The 21194-nt window shown below is 52.7% G+C and overlaps 1 non-coding gene across 1 annotated transcript; it reads left to right on the top strand.

Moving 5' to 3' along the window:
* The first annotated feature begins 7113 nt into the window (after positions 1-7113).
* LOC138396162 (U7 small nuclear RNA) lies at positions 7114-7175 on the top strand. The gene has a single exon (XR_011235634.1). It is a non-coding gene; the product is annotated as a U7 small nuclear RNA (small nuclear RNA).
* Positions 7176-21194: the final 14019 nt, after the last annotated feature.

Raw genomic sequence — 21194 nt, 5'->3', positions numbered from 1 at the left:
ATGCATTTGGTAAGGCTATAGCTGCCATAGATAGTGATTCCTCTGATGGATCTGGACGATGTCAATTGAAAACCTTTTGGAAAGGATTCACCATTCTAGATGTCATTAAAAACATTTGTGATTCACAGGAGCAGGTCAAAATATCAACATTAGCAGGAATTTGGAAGAAGTTGATTCCAACCTTCATGGATGACTTTGAGGGGGTCCAAGACTTCAGTGAAGGAACTGCAGATGTGGTGGAAATAGCAAGAGCACCAGAATCAGAAGTGGAGCCTGAAGAGGTGACTGAATTGCTGCAGTCTCATGATCAAACGTTAATGGATGACAAGTTGCTGCTTATGGATGAGCAAAGAAAGTGGTTTCTTGAGATGGACTATACTCCTGGTGAAAATGCTGTGGATATTGTTGAAATGACAGCAAAGGATTTAGAATATTCCATAAACTTGGTTGAAGAAGCAGAGGCAGGGACTGAGAGGATTGACTACAATTTTGAAAGAAGTAAAATGCTATCAAATAGTGTCACATGCTACAGAGATATCTTTCATGAAAGGAAGAGCTCATCAATGCAGGAAACTTCACTGTCTTATTTTCAGAAATTGCCACAGCCACCCACCTGCAGCAACCACCAGCCTGATCAGTCAGCAGACATCATGCTGAGGCAAGACCCTCCACCAGCAAAATCATGACTCGATAAAGGCTCAGTTGATATTAGCACCTTTTAACAAGGAAGTATTTTTAAGTTATGTACATTGCTTTTTTGGACATAATGCTAATGCACACTTAATAGATTACAATATAGTTTAAACATAACTTTATATGCATTGGGAAGTCCAAAAATGCATGGTGGTGACAGAGCAAGGACAGTGTGGGGCAGGCTGTCCTGGCTGCTGGGGAGGCTGCCTCGGGCAGGGCTGGTTGCAGCCGTGGGGGCCAGAGAGGAAGGCAGCTCAGCAGGAGCCGAGCCTGTGTGGAGCAAATGGGGAGCCCAGCCTCATCGGAGAAGCTTCCCAAGGAAGACAGAAGGGGCCATCGTAGCAGCAGCTGACATCTGTGGGAGGCCTGTCTGCGCCTGCTTTCCACCGTGTCTCCTCACCTCTAAACTGGGGTGACAGCAGCACCTACCTCACAGGGTGGCTGAGAGGATACCTGGAGCAGGACAGGAAAAGCACCTGGAACAGCACCTGACACAGGGGAAGTGCTCAATAATGTCGGTTATTTGAAAGTCAATTGGAAACCTTTTGGAAAGGATTCATTATTCTAGACACCATCCAAAACATGTGTGAGTCACAGGAGCAAGTCAAAACATAAACATTAACAGGCGTTTGGAAGAAGTTGATTCCAACCCTCATGGATGACTTTGAGAGGTTCAAGCCTTCAGTGGAAGAAGGAATTACCTCCTTTAGTCTCAACAACAAGCCTAAGTGATGCATGCCGTTATCTCTATCTTTTTAGAGCAGAAATTGGGGATCAGAGAGGTGAAGTCAGTTGCCCGATATCACACAGCAGGAATGAGCCAGGATTCAAAGTCTATTCTATCCAGCCCAAAGTCCAAAGCCTTTAGTCCACAAAACTTGGGGACCAAAGGCTGGAGTCCCGGAATCCAGGAATCCAGAGCTGGAAGGGGCCTCGTGAAGCTATGTTGTCTGGTCTAACCCTTTCATTTTGTAAAGAAAGATAACCAGAGAAAGAAGCATGTCAGACTGAGGATGTGGAGCTGAGGTTTCTAGACAAACCGACGGGTAGGACAAGCCACTGCCTCGGCCTCGGCCGCAGTCTGCCCCCAGGTCAGCGAGCCTGTGTCCTGTCTCCAGCCAGCGCAGCTGAAGGTGCTGGGGAGCTGGGGCACAGCCAGGAGGCAGCGGCTGAGAGCCTCTGCTCCAAGAGCTCATTCGTCTGCCTCCCCCTCAGGCTGGCAGAGATCAGCCTGAGAGGCACCCATCCCCCCACGCCCCTTGGCCTGCAGCCCAGAGACCCCTTGGCAGCCCCCCACCGCAGCCTCCTACCCACTGCCAGGAGGAAGTCAGACAATTACAGACGACCTTTGCAAGGGAGCAGAATGTAAACTAGGCTCCATTTGCCTGTGCAATCTTCATAATTACCATGGCAATTATTCCCAATGAGGCATCGCGACCAAGCCTTCAGCCCAGGTGCAGAGCCCCCCAGCCATCCCTTCCCCTCCCCATCGCAGGCTGGCCTTTGTCCCATGGCATAATCACCTGCCTCTCTGCTCTCCAGCTACAACCGCATGGGTGGGTGACTGGCAGCTGGCTTCATCCCCACTGCAGAGATGGGGAAGCTGAGGCTCAGCCTTGCCAAGAACAAGTGGCCTGGAAGCAGTTGAGTTCGGAAGGAGTTAGACCTTAACACCTCACCTGGGCCTCGTTTCTTCCCACTCAACTGGGCCTGGGCGAGATAGAGGGACCCTCAGAGGAAGTCTCTCTTCTTTAGAAACAGGGAGGAAATGGAAACACAACTGGAACTCATGGCATAATTTAGGGAAGTAGTTTCTAAACCTGGATGTACAAGAAAATCTCCTTCTAAAAAAATGAGCATTCCTGTTCCCTGCCGTGGAGACTGATTCTGTTGAAATAAGGTAAAACTCAAGTGTTCCTGTCTTGATTTTTGCTTTTAAAGTTCTCTCGTGATTTAAATAATCAGTCCACATTTGGGAAATGTTAGGAGGTACAGGAAAGAATTCCTGAATATTTTTTGTTCTTTCCCCCACTGTCAACATTTCCAACAACCAAAAGCTCCTTCTTTTGCACATCTAAACCAACACTGGAAGAGTTAAGGGAAGAGATGTGAGTCATTCACACGTTAGTATAAATAAGTTTACGCAGCTAGCTTTCTGCCTAATGCCTAGCTGAGATCCTGCCCACTTGGAGAGAGGAGGGGAGAGGGTGCAGGGTGGGGGAGGAGAATTATCGTTGACAGAGGAGGAAAGGGAAGAGAGCAGGAAGAGGGAGGGAATAGAGGTGTGTCTGAGAGAGGTGTTAAGAGTGAAAGGCCTTGAACTGAGCCAAATGACTTGAACCGTGCGACCCATAATGGGAAAACCAGAGAGAGGCTTGGACCTAAAGTAAGGAACACTCATGCCAGAGCCCAGACAGCAACCAAGCAGCGTTCACCTCGGCTGTGTGGGAGACACTGAGCACAGGGCAGAGACCTGCCTGCACAGCCAGTGGCTGGGGAGTGATCTAACTCCTCAGTACCCAAAGTGTGGTCCAAGGACCACCCGCACCGACATCACCTGGGAGTCGGTTAGAAAGAAATGCAGACCCTTGGGCCCACCAGACCTCCCGAATCAGAATCTTCTAACAAGCCCCCAAAGGCTCCTGTGTGCAGGCAGGTTAGAGCAGCTCTGGTCTAACTACTAACACTTGACCACAGCGAGCTCTGGGAATCACCTGCTCCTAGGAGGACACTGAGGGGCAAGAGGTGGGGCCGCACCAGGAAGCTAAGAATGGGGCGGGCGCCGGGGCCCGGGCAGAGCAGGCTGAGCTCCTCCAAGGAGCCAGCCAGAGCTGCTGTTTAAGGGAAAGGGAGGGCAGGATAGGACAGTAAAATTCAGCAGTAGGTAAATTTGGGGCCCTCGACTTGGAATTTCCAGCTGGATTTAAGGCTCACTTTGCCATTAACTTGCTGCGTGACTTTGCACAAGGAACTGGCCTCAGTTTCCTCTTCTATCAAACGGAGTTGATACTGTGTTCTCTTGCTACCTTTTGGGGCTGTTGTGAGGCCCACAGCAGCTAAGATGACAAAGCACGTTGGAGACCATGAACCCCTGGGCAGGGTGAGTCACCGTGGCTGCCTCCCAGTGTCCTCAGGAGACTCCACATAAGCCTGGCCTCCCAGGTGGCAAAATTTACCCCTGTTGCCTTCCCATCCCCTTAAGAGCTGCAATTTCATGCTGAAAGGAGTTGGACAAACCAGGTCACACGAGGATGTTACTATCTGACAATATTTCAATGTGTCTGCCAGGATTTGGTTTTAAAGACACTTGGACTTAGATATCAGGTGCAGTCAGGTGGGGGTGGTCCAAGGATCCCACATCCTCCTACCCGCCGGGGAGCACTGGTTCCCCACCTGGACCGCACAACAGAAGCAGAGACGTCTGGACCATCAGGATGGCTAAAATGAAAGGACAGGCAATATCAAGTGTCAGCGAGGCTGCAGAGCAACCAGGCTGCCAAATGCCACTGGAAGGACTGTAGAACCACTTAGGAAAACTAGGCGGCAATATCTACTGAAGTTCACCACCTATATACCTTAAACCAGCACTTGCACTCTTGTGTCTATACCCAACGTGCACATGGCCACCAAAACACACGGACAAAAATGCTCACAGCAGCAATATTCATATTAGCCCCCAAACAACCCACATGTCCACCAATAGTTGAAAGACTAAGTAAATTGTGTGCAGTGCTACACACTGTGCTGCCCAGAAGCCCGGCTTCAGAGGAAGGAGTTCCGTCCCGGCAGGGGCTATTTACTGCTGCCAACTCTCAGAGTCCCCCCAAGAATGGCCCTCCACCTGATGGCCCCTCCAAGGGGAGCTCACATCCAATAACTGGTTGGCCCAGGCCTGAATCCCTTGCTTAAGTCGGGACAACTCTGAGGCGCCACCCCAGCCCCATCAGTCCCTGTGGGATCAGCTGAGGCCTGTGTTAAAATGGCACCTCGGTTCCCTCTCTCACTCTCCCCATCGCTCCTCCCCTGCCTTGTTATAAGTGGTGTTCCTGGGAGCACTTCCCAGCGACGCGCCTGCACACACATCTCCAAGTGGGAACCCAACCTACCCCAGCTGGTGTCAGGAGTGACTCTAGGAAGCAGCCTCTGAACACGGGGACCTGGGAGCTGGGTCACCCACCCGTCCTTGGCACTAGGAAGAGAGTTGATGGCCCCACAAGAAGCCATGATGAGACCGTTAATGCTCTCCAGGCTTGGAGAGGAAGCGTGTTTACTGCAGGGGCAACAGCTCCTGACTCTGCGAGGCTGGGGAGCGCTAACTCATTATACAGCCTACGGAATGGGGGGCTGTTCTGGGGCTCACGAGCACTGGAAAGACAAGGCAAGGCTGACGGTGACTCATCACTAATTTAAGGCCAAGTGTGAAAGCCAAGGGCCTCCTTAGCAGCATATAAATTCTCCTCCCCTGCAGCTGGAGGGAGGAAGATGCTGAGGAGCAGGCCAAAGTTTAATTATGAGTGGAGCACAGCAACAGGAAAGGGTGAATTCTCAGCCCAAGAGGGGTCTGCCGCATCGAGCTCAGGCCCTGTTTGGGAATGAATGAGACGCAGAGTGACCCCTGGCCTAGCTCCCTCTGCTTGAAGCCCTGCAGCCCCACCCCGACCGCCAGACCCGTAACTGGGGTAAGTCACACCCTCGCTCGCTGGGGCTAAGGCAGGAAAGGCTGGCTCGGACAGAACATCACGTGGGCAGAGGCCAGGAGGGTGCACCCGGGACTCAATCCGGAGGGCCTGCGCCAAGGGACAGGGTGGCACATCACGTCGGATAGGGAGAGATAATCCCATAATGCAAGAGCTAACACTGTGGCAAGGACCAGCCAAGACAGTGTAACAGACAGCCTGGAGAAAGCGACGGCCCACAGGACAAGAAGCAGAAACACGAGGGCTGCCGGGCCAGGCAGTGGAAGAAGGATCCAATGGCTCGGAGAACTGGGCGTGCTCGGGTGGGTGCCACGCCAGGCCAGAAGCCCACCAGTCGTCTGTCTTCTGCAGGGAGGCCAGACAGACACTCCGTTTACCAGAGCCACGAGGAAAGCCCTGAGCTGCTCCCGAGTGAGTGTCGTCTGATAGTCAGAGCTGCTGTTACAGAATGGGCACCCCGACAGCTGTGGAGATGACAGGACCCCAAAGGAAGAGGCCAGGTGGCAGCATTCAGTGACCAGAAGCAAGGCGGGGGCAATTAGCACAAGCAGCAGCAAGGTCAGAGCTGTCTGACCCACAGTGGTATGGGAATGACTAAGAGACCGGGTGTTCCCGAGGGCCAGCAAACAAGGACACTGCCCACTCTCTGTAATCAACAGAATTAAAGACTTGATGATCCAGGGCTGAGGGCAGCAACCCAATAAAAGTCACCATCCTTGGACAAATTTCCAGACTTGAGCAAGGTTTCAGATCCAGCTGACTGAAGGAGAGACCCGGTCGCCAGGAGGAAGGACCCTGCAACCCCAGGACAAGTATACATGGCGATGATTCCACCAGTCCCTCCCAGGAGGACTTACACGCCATTTATTTGGGTAACCGTACACTGGAGAAAGAGGAATACCCAGGCATTTCAAGGACTGTCAGACACATGGTCTAAATGAACGTGGGGACTGGGTACCCAAAAGGTCATCATGGCCCCTGTGAGGGTGGCAGCGTAGGGGGCTGGGGGATGAATGAAGTCCTGGCCCAGGTTTGGCCCACAGGGAGTCTGCTGGGTCCACAGCCCGCCCAGTGTCATCGCTCTGGCCCCTGAATGTGTAACTGGAACAGACACACATGGCAGAACCCCACACTGCTGCCCTGGCCTGTGAGGCAAATGCTATTGTAGAGGAAGCCTCTGAAACTGCCCCCAGCAAAGGAGGTGTGGCTCTGGGCGCGTGACAGGATCTGCGGGTCTCACCACAATGTACCACCCAGAATTGTTGCTGGCTGGGGTGATGAAACAGCCTTTGGAAGATGCAGCTGATTAAGAGATCCGTGGTACAGCATGGTGGCTACAGTTCTCAGCAACATACCGTATTCTTGAAAATTGCTAAGAGAGTAGATTTTGACACGTAACTACCATGTGAGTTGTATTTAACTCGTGCTAGTTTTGAGCCCGGGGACTCGTGATGCATATGTAACTCACAAGTCTCTTCACCTTGGAAGCTGCGAGAACTATTTTTCAAGCTGGATATAACTCATGCACAGAAAACAATAAAAAATAACATTTTTCATTAAATTAGAAAGGATCGGCTAAGTGCAATGGCTCAGACCAGTAATCCTAGCACTTTGGGAGGCTAAGGTGGGAGAATTGTTGAGGCCAAGAGTTCAAGACCAGCCTGAGCAACATAACAAGACCCAGTCTCTACAAAAAATTTATTTTGTAAAAAAAAAAAAAAAAAACTGTTATGGCTCTTTTAGAGTTTGTCTAGCAGGTTTTCCAGCCCTCACTGGAAGACCCTAAAAATTAAAAAATTTAAAAAAAGTATCATTTGGTTTTTGAAGTTGTTTTTTTTTTTTTTTTGAGACAAAGTCTCGCTCTGTTACCCAGGCTAGAGTACCGTAGCATCAGCCTAGCTCACAGCAACCTCAAATTCCTGGGCTCAAGCGATCCTCCTGCCTCAGCCTCCCAAGGGGCTGGGACTACAGGTGTGCACCACTGTGCTTGGCTAATTTTTTCTATTTTTAGTAAAGATGGGGTCTCACTCTTGCTGAGGCTGGTCTCGAACTCCTGAGCTCAAATGATCCTCCCGCCTCGGCCTCCCAGAGTGCTAGGATTACCGTGTCTGGCCTATTTTCAAAGTTTTTATTCTATTTTTGTAATAAAACACTGTGGCCCCAAGGAAAAAAATTTTTTTTCTAGTGTGGCAGTCAACGTGATAAGGGTTCAGTCACAAAACTATATGAGGTAATACATATGTTAATTAGCTTGATGTATCCATTTTACAATGTATATGTATTTCAAAACATATTGCACACCATAAATACATGCCATTTTTATTTTTCAATTTGAAGGATGGAGAGCCAATCTTCTGGGACACAGTACACACTCTTAGCTATTGATCACTGTGTGGTGCTGTATCACCGTGGTCCCCAGTGGGACCAGAATAAATGCATCCCAGAACTACGGGGTACAGGTAGGAGCAGCCCCACTCACCATCACACCCAGTGACAACTTGGTGCCTTGCAGAAATCCTGGGTCCCAAGGGGAAGCAATTCCACCAGGAGACAGCAAGAGTCCAATTAAACTTTCAGCTACAGCTGCCACCACTTTCCTTCGGGTTCCTTGTGGCAAGATAGCAGCGGACAAAAGAGTCACCATCCCGGCAGGAGTGATGGGCCCTGATCATCAGCAGGGCCTCTGTGAAAGCCTCGTACTGTCTGTACGCCAGGGGCAGGGAAGGGTAGCTGTGGCATCCAGGCAGTTCCCTGGGCATCTCTTGGTGCTCCCTTGCCTGGTGTTGATGGGAAATGGCTGAGGGCCACAGCCAAGGTCTAAGAAGGACAGGATGAGGGTCTGGGCCCACTGGCCAGGAAAGCCGCCTAGAGCAGCAGAGGTGCCGGCCGAGGGAGCCTCGCACGGGGAGTTGAAGAGGGAGAAAAGGAGAGTGAGTTGTGGCCCCGAGACCTGCCGCTGCAGCGGGGACTGGAGCTCATTGCACTGCCCTTCCCCAGGAAAACAGGCCAACCAGAATCCTGAAGAAGCTGTTCCCAACGGGGTAAGTTACTAGAAGAGCACAGGTTTCCAAGCAGCCTGAGGAGTGGGCTTCAGTGGATGCCGAGAGGTGCCCAGGTGTGGCCCTCCAGGGCTGAGGCACTTTGGGCCCAGCTGTCGGCAGTGCTGCCTGCTGGGGGCCCTCAGCTGAGTCTCACCCTGGCACCTGCCCTTGGCTGAAGGGAGCTGCCCTGCCCAAGGCCAGGCCTCCTCCTCAAGAGCCACCCCAGCTTCAGGGCTCCATGTGGTGCCAGCCGAGGCCTCCACTGTGACTGCTGCTTCAGCACGAGCCTCCCTCCCTCAGGCCTGTGGACGCCAAGAGCAACCTCGTGCATCCAAACCTCCAGCTCTGACTCTGCGTCCCCAAGGACCAGACCTATGACAACCACACAACAGTGCAAAAGGGCAAACCTCTGCCACCCACCACACCACGGAGGACTCCCACAGCCATAACCCCGAGCAAAAGACACCTGACACAGAAGAGCATGTTCCACACGCCTCCATTGGTATGAAGTTTGCAAACAGGCCGATCTGATCCTGTAGAAGTCAGAATGGTGGTTATGAGGGGCAGATATTAACTGGGAAGGGGCATGAGAGAACCTTCTGGGGTGCTGGAAGTGTTCTGTGTCTTGTTCTGGGTAGTGGTTCCAAGTTCATGGATAAATGCACTTTTTACCTCAATTTAAAAAATTACCAATGCCCAGGCCTTGGCCCCATTAAATCAGAAAACTCTGATGTGCAGCCAGGGTTGAGAAGCCCTCGGCCGGGGTGTGCTGAAGTGGAGAGGAGACACTGTCCTGCAAGGTGAGCGACTGGACCAAGGCTCCAAGGCAGAAGGAAGGAGCGTGGAAGGCAGCCCGCAGGGTGGGTCGGAGAGGGAACAAGCAGCCCAGGGGGATTGCACCAGCTCGCACGCAGGGGAGGGAGGAAGAGGCCCGGCAGTGGCAGTGGCAATGGCACCCTCCCGCTGCGTGGCCTCGGGGCAGCCCCGCCCCGGTCCAGGCTGGTGTCCTCCCTGCTGGGGCAGGTCGGACCAGGCCCGGGGACGGGAAAGGCAGGGTGTAGTTGCATCCCGTACCCACGCTCGGTGGCCTTGGAACCCTCAGACACTGCTCAAATCCAGTCCAGTCCCTTCCTGGCAAGTCACCCCCTGCCCCCAGCGTGTTCCCATCTGCAAAGCAGCAGTGACGGTGCCTGCTTCACACAGGGGTGTGAGAACCGCTGGAAGACAAATGTTTCCACAACACCTCCTCTTTCTTCACTCTCAGCTGACGACTGCGCTGCTTATCCCTGGAAAAAAAGGGAGCTGTCTAGAGACGACACCCAGGGCCCTGCACCCACCCTGGGCTCTCCTCCTCTGGGCGCAGCCCCTCCCATCTATGCTCCCCCCCACATCGCTCCAACGCGCCCATGCCCGGCTTTGCCTTGCGGAATCTCTCCCATCCGGAGGGAAACGCGCTGTTTGTTGTTGCTCTCATTTAAGAGAAAACCAAGGCCCTCAGACGGGCCCCTGTGTCTGCTCCCAGGGGGCAGAGGACACTCCTGGGAAGGCTTGTCCATCGTTCCTGTCCACACCCTCCAAAGTCTCCCCAGTCGGCCTCCCCCCCTCCCCAGCCCCAGGGCTGTGGCTCTCCATCTCCTGTGCTGGGTGTGGTGCTGTTCCCCTGACTTCCACAGCGCTCATTTCCTTGCCTTAGGTCTGTGATCAACGTCCCTGACCCCCACTTCCCCCCCATCCAAAACAGCCAGCCCATCCCCCTCACTCCCTAACCCCTCACCTGCTTTATTTTTTCTATTTAACACTTATCACTCCCTGATATATATATATACATTTTAAAATTAATAGACTTATTTTTTAGAGCAGTTTTAAGTTCACAGCAAAACTGATCAGAAAGTAGAGCGTTCCCATAGACCCCCTCCCCCCCATAGCCTCAATACCCTGCATCTGTGTGGCACGTGTGTTATGAATGACAAAGCTACATTGACATGTCATCATCACCCAGAAACCACCATCCTAGCATCATACGAACAGCTGCCCTGCCTAGAAATCCTACTCATCCCGCCCCCCGCCCCCAACCCCTGGCAACCCCTGACCTTTTTACTGTCTCCATAGTTCCACCTTTTCCAGAATACCATATAGTTGGAATCAGGCAGCCTTTTTAGATTGGCTTCTTTATTTAGTAACATGCATTTAAGGTTCTGCCTTGTCTTTGCATGGCTTGATAGCTCATTTCTTTTGAACACCCAATAATATTCCATCACCTGGATGTGCCACCGTTTATTTACCAGTCACCTATTACAGGACATCTTGATTGCTTCTAGATTTGGGCAATTAAATTCCTTGACATTCATCATACACAACAGCATGTTAAAGACCGTGATGAGTCCTGGAGGAAAGAAAATTTACCTTGGTTGATCCCAGTTTTTCCCAAATTTGACCATGGACAATTTGTCCAGGTGCCACCTCCCACCCTCGACTTCCTGGGTGCCACAGGAGCTTGTCCTCTGAGGACGAACTGGGACAGCCAACGAAGGCCTTGAAGGAGGAGAAAGGCTGGGAGTAACAGAGCAGAGCAGGGACACCCAGGCAAAGGGGCAGAGCAGGGATACCCAGGCAAAGGGACAGAGCGGGGACACCCAGCAAAGGGACAGAGCGGGGATATCCAGGCAAAGGGACAGAGCGGGGACACCCAGGCAAAGGGACAGAGCAGGGACACCCAGGCAAAGGGACAGAGTGGGGACACCCAGGCAAAGGGAGTGGCTGGGTTCGGAGGCCTGAAGGACGTGAGCCCAGCTAGGCTGGGGACCCCTAGAGCAGCAACAGGGATAAATTGGGGACCGACTCTAGTGCCCTACAGCCACAGAGCAGCCAGGCTGTGTGGCCCTGGGCAAGCCACTTCCCTCCTCCGTCCCTCAGCACCCCTGTGAGACGAGGGGACTGGGCAAGGCTGGTCCTTACAACCCAAGGCCCTATTCCCAGAGGCTATCGGATGGGTCTTCAGTTGGTTTCTAGAATTCAAAAAGTCTAATGCCTCTAAGACTGGAGTCAACATTCTCCATATATGGATACACAGGAAAAAGATAACCCACAAAATGGGAAAAAATATTTGTAGATCATATATCTGATAAGAGTATAGAACCCAAAATAAAGAGTTCTGAAAGTTCAACAATAAAAAGACAAGTTATGCAATTAAAAATTAGGCAAAGGATATAAAAAGACATTTCTCCAAAGAAGAAATACGGAAGGCCAATAAACACATGAAAACATGCTCAACATCATCAGTCTCAGGAAGACACAAATCAAACCCACGCGATGTCACTGCACACCCACCGGGATGGCTACGATCAAAAAGACAAGCAACCAGTGTTGGTGACGATGAGGAGGAATAACTTTCACACGTTGCTGATGAAAATGTAAAACAGCACAGTCTGGAAAACAGCCTGGCAGTTCTTCAAATGGTTAAACACAGAGCTGCCATATGATCCGGCAATTCTGCTCCTAGGTGCACGCCCAGGAGAAATGAAGACATATGTCCACACAGAAACTTGTCCACAGATGCTCACAGACGCATTATTCGCAATAACTAAAACACAGAAACAAATCAAATGTCCATCAACAGATGAGTGGAATTAAAAGCAATGAAGTAGTTATATGCTACCACATAGATGAACCTTTAAAACATTACATTAGGTGAAAGAAGCCGGTCTCAAAAGACTTATATGATTTCACTTACATGAAATGCCCAGAATAGGCAAATTTACAGAGACAGAAAGTTGTCTGGTGGTTGCTGGGAGCCGAGGGAAGGGGAATAGGGAGGTGACTGCTAATGGGCACAGGGTTTCTTTTTGGGGTGATGGAAATGTTCTGGCATTAGATAGTGGTGACAGTTGTACAACGTTGTAAATATACTAAAAGCAACAGAATTGTACATTTAAAAAGGGTGAATATGGTATTTGGAATAATATGGTATATGGAATTATATCTTAATAAAAATGTATTTATACACAAGATCCACAGCTCCTTGGAGAGATGGCTGAGTCCAGCCATGAGGAGCCAAGAACATCTTTTTACCGAACAGCAAGAGCATTTTCAAAGACCAGCACGGTCGCATGACAAGGAGAAAAGTGTAGTGGAAATGGGACCTTAACTTGCAGGAAAGGTGGGACAGCCGCAGCTCCTGGGGCTCCTGGCCTCCCCACGCCCCAAATCCCCAGCCTGACCTCCAGCCCAGCACGCGCTCCAGCAGGCCACGCACGCAGGGAGGTGGGCTCATGTGTACATGCTCTGCATGTTACTTCCCGTCTACAATTCACACATATAACCCCCAAGTTCTGCTAAGGGGGCAAAGTGCCTCCTCATGCAGCCCCTGGAGGGAGCCCCCAGGGCTGAGGTCTGGGACAGAGCTCCAGCCTCCACTGCCACAGCCCAGCTGAGCAATAGCTGGGAGGCTAGGGGGCTGGGCGGTGAGGGGGCCCTGGGGAGAGCACGGGGTTCAGGGATCTGGAGCTGACACAGGCCTGGGGCACCTACTGCCGTGCTCCTGCCCCACAGACCCCACCACCACCGAGGCAGTCTGGGGGGGGCCCGTCACCCACATCCCTCAGGTGACAGTTTCATGACTTGGTTGCTACCTGTTAGGCTTGTCTTGGCTCTGTTTGGCAGAAAGGAAGCCTGCTGTGATTTGTCACCCGCCCTCAGCCCTGTCCAGGGGCACCCGAGCTGAGCCAAGCCAGCTTTGTGGCTTACCAGGCCAGCTGGTGTGAGGGGGAGGGGCCGCCAATGCCCAGGCCCCGCTGGCCCAGCCCGTCAGGGCCAATGACACGGCTGGCAAGGGGGGCAGAGGCAGGGATCCTGGGCTCTGTCGGGCAGGGAAGGCCTCTCAGCAAAGGTGCCCCATCTGGGGCAGGGCCAAGTGGAACAGGGGAGATGGCAGCCAGTCACCCAACACCCAGGCAGCAGGCAGCGGTGGCAGCCTGGTGACCGATGGAGCTGCTGATAGAGGTGACATCAGATATCCTACTGTGGGTGGGGCTGGGGAAGGGGAGGCAGGAAGGGAGACAGCCACACTCAGACTTGTGCACTCACTGCAGGACCTTGGCTGCGCCTTCACCCCTCTGCAGCCTCAGCTTCCCCATCTGGAAATGCACTGCTGTGAAGGCGAAGTGCGCCCACCGACGTGGAGCCCGGCCCAGCGTATAGTGTGTGCTCAAAAACATCGCCGCTGCGATTATGGTGGTGGTGGCCAAATGCTGGACGGACCCACTGCCTGGGAGCTCCGGGGGACAAGGACAAAGCATGCTTCATTCACCACCGAATGGCCAGTGCCCAGTTCAGTCACACAGCACGCCACACTCAATTCATACTCATCCAACATCCCACAGAACAAATACACGAGCAAAACTATAAATGAGCAGCCACTGAGACCATCCACCAGCTAATAAGACGATCCCAAGCAAGGATCTGAGCTCCCTTCCCAAGGGTGCAACCTTAAGCAAGTCACTTCCCCCCTGAGAACCTCAGCTTCCCCACCTATGAAATGGGAACAATGATAATTAATAAATGCCATCTCTAGGCCCTTGTGGCGAGGCCCAATGCAGAAGATGGATGGGGAGTGAGGAGGTGCCATTAGTGCTGTGCTGTCAGGCGGGGCGCCCATCTCCAGCTGCGGTGGGTGCTGGCCGCTACCGCTCACAGCTGCCCCCTTCTCCTGAGCATTCATTGCCCTTGGCTTACAGGTGCTGCCTCACCTGCCTGACGCTTGGGAGGCTAGGCCCTTCCCGGGGTGCAGAGGCCTGGCCCCTTGCCTCAACAGGGCGCACCCTGTGGGACTTGCTGTCCATGTTCTGGAGCTCCCCATGGGCTCGGGCTTCAGCTGAAAGCACATCTTCCCCACCCTATCGTGAGCACGGCTGCAGTAAATCATTTTCCCGGGATCCCTGTCTCAGCTCTGCCTCTAAGGAACCTGACCTAAGACAGGAGATAGTTTGTAAACTATGAAGCACCGTGACGAGTATGGGCTTGTTTTATTTTCCAGGAAACACTGAAAGGAGACGGGCCGGCGATGTGAGAGTAGGAGGAGGTCTGCTCTGTGGGCAGAGTCATGCTGCCCTGCCCCCACCCCAACCCGGCCTCCATGGAACCCACTGGCAGGTCAGAGGAACCTGTAAGGGCGTAATGCCAGGGATAAGCACTAGGAAGGACCGTGATGCAGGGGCAGGGGATGGAGGACAATGGGGGCTGGTCTGATGAGGTGGCCTGGGAAGGCCTCTCTGAGGGGTGGCGTGGACAGAGATGTGAACATCGTGAGCCACGCAGAGAATTCCAGGCCCTGGGAATAGCAGTGCAAAGGCCCTGGGGCAGGGTGTTTCACAGGTCCAAGAAATGGCCAGGAGAGCAGCGAGGCTGGAGTGGGTGAGACGAGGTGTGAGGTATTGGGCAGCAAGGTCACCCAGGGCCTTGTAGACGGTTATAGGGCTTTTTCTAGCACTTTGGCTTTTATTCTGAATGAGAGGGGAGCCACTGAAGTGTTCTGAGTAGGGGAAGAATGTGATCTGATTTAGATTTTATTTTATTTTATTATTTTTTTTGAGACAGAGTCTCACTCTGTTGCCCGGGCTAGAGTGAATGCCGTGGCGTCAGCCTAGCTCACAGCAACCTCAAACTCCTGGGCTCAAGCGATCCTCCTGCCTCAGCCTCCCGAGTAGCTGGGACTACAGGCATGCACCACTATGCCCGGCTAATTTTTTCTATATATATTTTTAGCTGTCCATATAATTTCTTTCTATTTTTAGTAGAGATGGGGTCTCGCTCTTGCTCAGGCTGGTCTCGAACTCCTGAGCTCAGACGATCCGCCCACCTCGGCCTCCCAGAGTGCTAGGATTACAGGCGTGAGCCACCACGCCCGGCCTGATTTAGATTTTAAAAGGATCTCTTTGGCTGCTAGAGCAGGAAGGGCAGGGAGCCCAGGCAGAGGCTGCAGCAATAAACCAGGGGAGCTGCGGTGCAGCTGAGGAGCGAGGGCGCAGCGGAGGTGGCGAGTAGTGGGATTCTGGGTGTCCTGACGGTGGAGCTGGAAGGTTTTAGAGATGACTCGGTGAGGAGGTGTCAGAAGACAGATGCATCCAACTGCCAATTTACAGAGAGGACAGAGGGACATGCTAAACTACACCATGGGGATGCAGCCAACAAAAACCAGACTGTGGGAACTTCCACAGGACAAATCACCTGCTTGCTTCAACAGAGAAACTGCAAAAGAATAAGAAAAAGATGGAGAAGAAAACCAGGGATTAAAAGAGACTAACACATATCAACTAATCACAGTGTGTAGACCCTACTCGGATCTTGATTTAAACAAACAGTTCAAAAAAAAAAAAAGACATTGTAATGTCTGAAACAACAGGGAACATGAACACTGAGTGGATATTGATTATATAAAATAATTATTACTTTTTAGGTGTAATAATGGTATTGTGATTATGTTAGAAAAAGCCCTAATCATTTAGAGCTATATCTTGATATATTATGATGAAATGACGCCTGAGATTTGGTTTGAATTATTACATTATTGGGGGCTCAGGGGTGGGAGAGGTAGAAATGAGACAAGACTGATCATGAGTTGATAACTGATGAAGCTGAGTGATGGGCACCCAGTGGTTCACTTAATATTTTCTCAACTTCTGTAAATGCTTATATTTTTCCGTAATGAAAAGTTTGCACATAAAAGAATAGGAAGTAGAATCCAAGGGCAGGTACCGAATGGCCTAAGGCCCCTCAGCGAGTCAGAGTCAGGGCCAGGACCTTGGCCCGGCCCCAGCCCCCCGGCCCTCCAGCCCTGCCTCAGCTGCCTCTCCCGCACTCCGGCGACCGGTCAAGGCTGGACCCAAGTAGGTCAGGGATGGGATCTGTGGCCCCGGGGAAGGCCCAGGTGGGACAGAGTAGGGCTGAGGGACGCAGAGTCTCTGCCAGGCCCCGCGGGAAGGCGTGGGGAGCGCCGTGGGCCACCTGCCCCTGAAGGTCCAGAGAGGCGGGTCATTTAAAATGCCCAGCATCAGCAACCCAGACCGGCCGCCCCTTGTGTCCTGTGCCCATTTCCTCCCCGGCCCCTGAGCCCACTGCTCACATCCCAGCCTTCACAGCTTGTCCCTGCTGCCACTCTGCCTGGAATGCCCACCACCTTCCGCCTCTGAATCTGACCACCCTTTCCTCCCGCAGGAGACCACCCACCCCCCGTCCTGCAGAACACACCTGCCTCCAGTCTCACTCCTCGACAGCAGGGGCTGCGGCTCGGAGACTGTGAGCACAGCGTCTGGAGCCAGGCTGCACAGCTGTGAACGTGGCCCAGCCACTTCCTCACTGCGTGACCTCAGCAAGTCCCTTAACCTCAGTTGCCCCATGTGTAAAATGGGGACAGCCTCATGAGGGTACTAGGAGGACTAAATGAGTTAATAAATATGGATGAACAGAACAGGGCCTGGCATGTCAGTGGACCCCAGGCCCTCTCCTTTGTGCCCCCACAGGACACCGCGGCGTCACGCAATCACCACTTCCCCGGACACGTGGCTTCTGCCGTGCTTCCTCCACCGCCGTCCTGAGACCCAGACAGCACCCTGCGCCCTTTCCCATCCTGCCAGCTTGCATCCACCACAGTCTGGGGGAACAAAGGAGAAACAGTCCCACCAGGGGACCCGTTAGAAACCAGCCACAAATAAAAACTCATCAAACCCAGGTGGCAGCATGTGACTCAAATGCCATCAGATTAAGGGGAATGTATTTTACATGCTCATTTTTTAGCTTTCTAAGAAAAAAATCCCGGGTATTATCAAGCACAGTTTTAATTTTTTTATGAGTAATGATGTTTGTTGTAGAAAATGCAAGCGCCACAGGATGGCTGAAATGAAGAGGAAACATCCCGCCTCTCCTGGCCCTCAGCCTCCCAGCGATCCCCCCGCAGCGGTAAGCCCTAATCACGCAGGTGTGCAGACTCCTACACATTTTTATGCGAATATGAACACACAGGTACCTATGTACATATGTCTATTTTAACCATTGGATCACAGTAAACACATCGTTCTACAAAGTCACTTGCTCTAACCTATCAATACATTGTGACCAGGACCCACACTGGTATTCAGTTCTGCCCCAGTCTTCTCTCTCATCATCCCCAAGCACCTAAAACTGCCCGGCACACAGCAGACATCAGAGAGCCACTGACTAACTGGAAGAAGGGACACCTGCCTGAAATCACAGCGTATCGAGAGGGCCTATGGCCCCAGGCCTCCTGAAGGACGTCTAGTTTTGCCACACTGACTGTCTGTGCCCAGCCATCCTGCACCCTGCTCAGAGTGCACCTGTAGGATAAGTCCCAAAAAGTGGAACTGCCGAGTCAGAACTTGTACCACTATTGTCAAAAAGATAGTGCCAGCTACTCTCCCCAGCTGACGTGAGAGTCCCAGTTCCCCATACCCTCAGCCAGATAAGAGCTTCATTATGATGAGGATTTTTATTTCTTGAACGGATTAACCTTATTCAGTGACTCCACCCTTGATCATCAAATCTCCCTTTGTCCCACCCGAATAAGTGAGAGAACTGTCACTTCATCATTTCTCAGCAGCGCTAGGGGCCAAGAGCCACAGTAAGGAGCTGCTCTGCAGACAGCACACACAGAAACAGTTGACAGATGCCAACTTTGAAACATCTCACGTATTTCTAAAAACGGACATGTTAATCTTTTGAAACTGTCAACTTCAAACAGGCACCTATTGGCCCCTCCCTCAATACCAAGGAAGAGAAAACTAGGACCCCCACATTCTCCCTCTCTCTCCACCCCTCCCCACCGCAGCCTACAGTGGCCATGTTTAGTTAATAAAAATTGAAGACACCTAGTTAAATTTGAGTCTCAGATAAACGACAAATAAAATTTTTTAGTACAAGTATGTCCCATGCAATATTTGGGGCATTCCTGTATTCAAAACCAACAAAAACAAATTTGTTGTTTATCTGAAATTTAAATTTATCTGGCAAACCCACCCCAGCGCCGACTCCGCATTTTATTTTTTATCTTTTTTTTGAGACAGAGTCTCACTCTCTTGCCTGGGCTAGAGTGCCATGGCGTCAGCCTAGCTCACAGCAACCTCCAACTCCTGGGCTCAAGCGATCCTCCTGCCTCAGCCTCCCGAGTAGCTGGGAATACAGGCACGCGCCACCATGCCCAGCTAATTTTTTCTATATATATTTTTAGCTGTCCATATAATTTCTTTCTATTTTTAGTAGAGACAGGGTCTTGCTTTTGCTCAGGCTGGTCTTGAACTCCTGACCTCGAGCAATCCTCCTGCCTCGGCCTCCCAGAGTGCTAGGATTATAGGTGTGAGCCACCGCGCCCGGCCATCAAGTGATTTTTAAGTAGTAGCCAAGGCCTCCTCTGCTGTCCTAGTCTTCAGGCGTCCTGTGGCCCCTGACACCCAAGCTTGAGGTCTCCAGAGGCACCAGCCCCACCCCCACAGACACACCCCTCCTGGAGAATCCCCCCCCCCACAGTAGACTTCCTGCCTCTCCAGAGCCAGGGGGGCCAGGTCCCTGTTGGTCTTGCCCCCTTGGCCCGTCTCCAGGTTCCTTCCAACCCATTTCCTGGCGGGGAACACTATCTGTTGCCTCAGCTGCTGGGGTGTGTCTGCAGGTGACCTAGGTGGCGGCCCCTTCAGGGACTGTAGCTACTGCAGAGCCACCTGCCCAAGCGCACGCCCACAATCAGTGCCTGCTGGATGCTGGTGTCTGAAGTTCTGCCATCTCAGCAAATGGGCTCTGAAGGGCCACTCTGGCCCCAGAGCACCCCGTGGGGTCCTCTGAGGTTGCCTGCGGGGACTGACCAGAGCTCCTCTTCTCCGTCCGTCCCATCCTGCTTCCTTCCTCCTTCCCACAGCGGGCCGGGACTGCTGCCCCTCCTGCCTGCCAGTCCCCGTTCACGGCCCTATCTCAGCCCTCGCCTCCAGTCCAGGGTGCCCCTGGCTGGAAACCTGCCACTAAGTGCCCACAGTGGGTGGGTCTGACGGTGTGGCTACTGGGTTTCCTTCATTTGGCTTTCCAGTATGTTCTAAATTGTCCATGGCAAACACGCATTACTTTTGTAATAAGAAAAAATAATAAAAGCTTTTTTTCTCTTTAAGAAAAATGTAGAACCAAACCAAAGCAGCCCTCTCCCAATCCCTCTACCTGCTTCCCCAGGGGGGACCCCCTAAACCAGGGAATGCCCCCAACCCACATGTCCTCCCTGTCCGTTCTGTCCTGCCAGGCCCACAGCCAGTTTCACTTCTCCAGCGAAGGCTTTCTACCATGAACTTGATCTTGCTGGGGGGCACATGCAAATTTCTGAGTGGGTTCCTCACCTCCTAACGCGAGAGGGAGAATGCTAAGTATGTTCAGAGATCGGTGCGAGTGGTGAGGAAAGTACATGACAGGACCAAAGTCACTGACTCCACAAGTGCGAGCTGGGGCTACTGTGCCAGGCCCTGGGGACACAGGAAACAAGACGCAGACTCCACAGCCCTGTGCGGTCATGACAATCAAAAGCCCGAGAGGACACGGTGTGATGGAAGTTCCAGGAGGGGCAAGCAGGCTGGGGAGGGGGTTCATGCATGGGGCCCCCCAGCCCAAGCTGGGGAGGCTTCTGGGAGGAAGAGAAGTCTCGCTGGGCTCCTGAGGGTGAGAGGGAGTGGGCAGGAAGGCAGAGGGAGAGGAGGAGGCAGAACAGCCTGTCAGAGGCCTGCAGGTGAGAGAAGTACAACTTGCTGTAGGAACTGAAAGCCAGGCAGGGCAGCTGGGGGCAGAGGGAGGGCGAGGAGGGAGAGTCAGCCCAGGCTTGGGAGGGTGGCAGAGCCCTCAGGGAGACTGCATGGCCACCAAAGGAGCAACAGGGCCAGAAAAGAGCTCTGCAAATGTTGACGTCCTTCACAGACACAGCCTTGTGGCTAGGCCAGAACCCTTGGTGGCAGCCTCTTTCTCTGACCAGGGTTTGCTCCTGCATGCAACGGGGTCGTGAGACCTGCCCAGAACTGGCTATGCGGCCCCCAGAGGCTGAGGACAGCCTGGCCTGGGCCTTCTCAGGCTCCTGACGCTGACCTGGATTTTCCTCCTAAGGGCTGGGACAGAGGCAGAGACCTCAGGTCTGGGCTTAGTACCTCAGGAATAAAGGACCAACTCAGTGGCCTGCAGAGAGCTAGACCCTTCCACCAGGCCTTCCACCAAGCTGCACTGGGCTTGGGCACTCAAACCAGGGCCCAACACCACCTCTGGAGCCAGCGGGATTGTGACACATAGCTGCCCATCATAGCCATAGCTGCCCCTCAGCTCCAGGCTTAGGAAAGGCCTAAATAGAACTGCGTGGTTTGGGTGGCTCTCTCGTCCTGGGGGGTAGAAAGCAGACCCAAGAGGGGGCTCACCTCCCTCCTTCAGGTTGCCAGCACTTCCCAGAGTTCACATTCATGCAATCATTCATTCATTCCACAGATATTTACTTGGTGCCAAACCTGGTCAGGTGCAGGGGCAATGACAGAGATAAATCAGGCACGTTCCCAGCCTGAAAGTACTTCTGGTTTAGAGGGCGACAGAGAAGACACAAATAACCGAGCCACGAGGCAGACTGGGTCCAAGAACACAGGGGCAGGAGGCAAGGATCTCACCTGGGCTATCAAGGCAGCTGCCTGGAGCGGGTGGCTTGAGAGTGGTGATTTGGACATGTGATGGGACAGGCAGGATAGGGGACAGAGCCCCCAAG

Source organism: Eulemur rufifrons, chromosome 15 (assembly GCF_041146395.1).
Source record: "Eulemur rufifrons isolate Redbay chromosome 15, OSU_ERuf_1, whole genome shotgun sequence".
NCBI classification, from domain to species: domain Eukaryota; kingdom Metazoa; phylum Chordata; class Mammalia; order Primates; family Lemuridae; genus Eulemur; species Eulemur rufifrons.
This window is presented reverse-complemented; position numbering and strand designations above follow the sequence as displayed.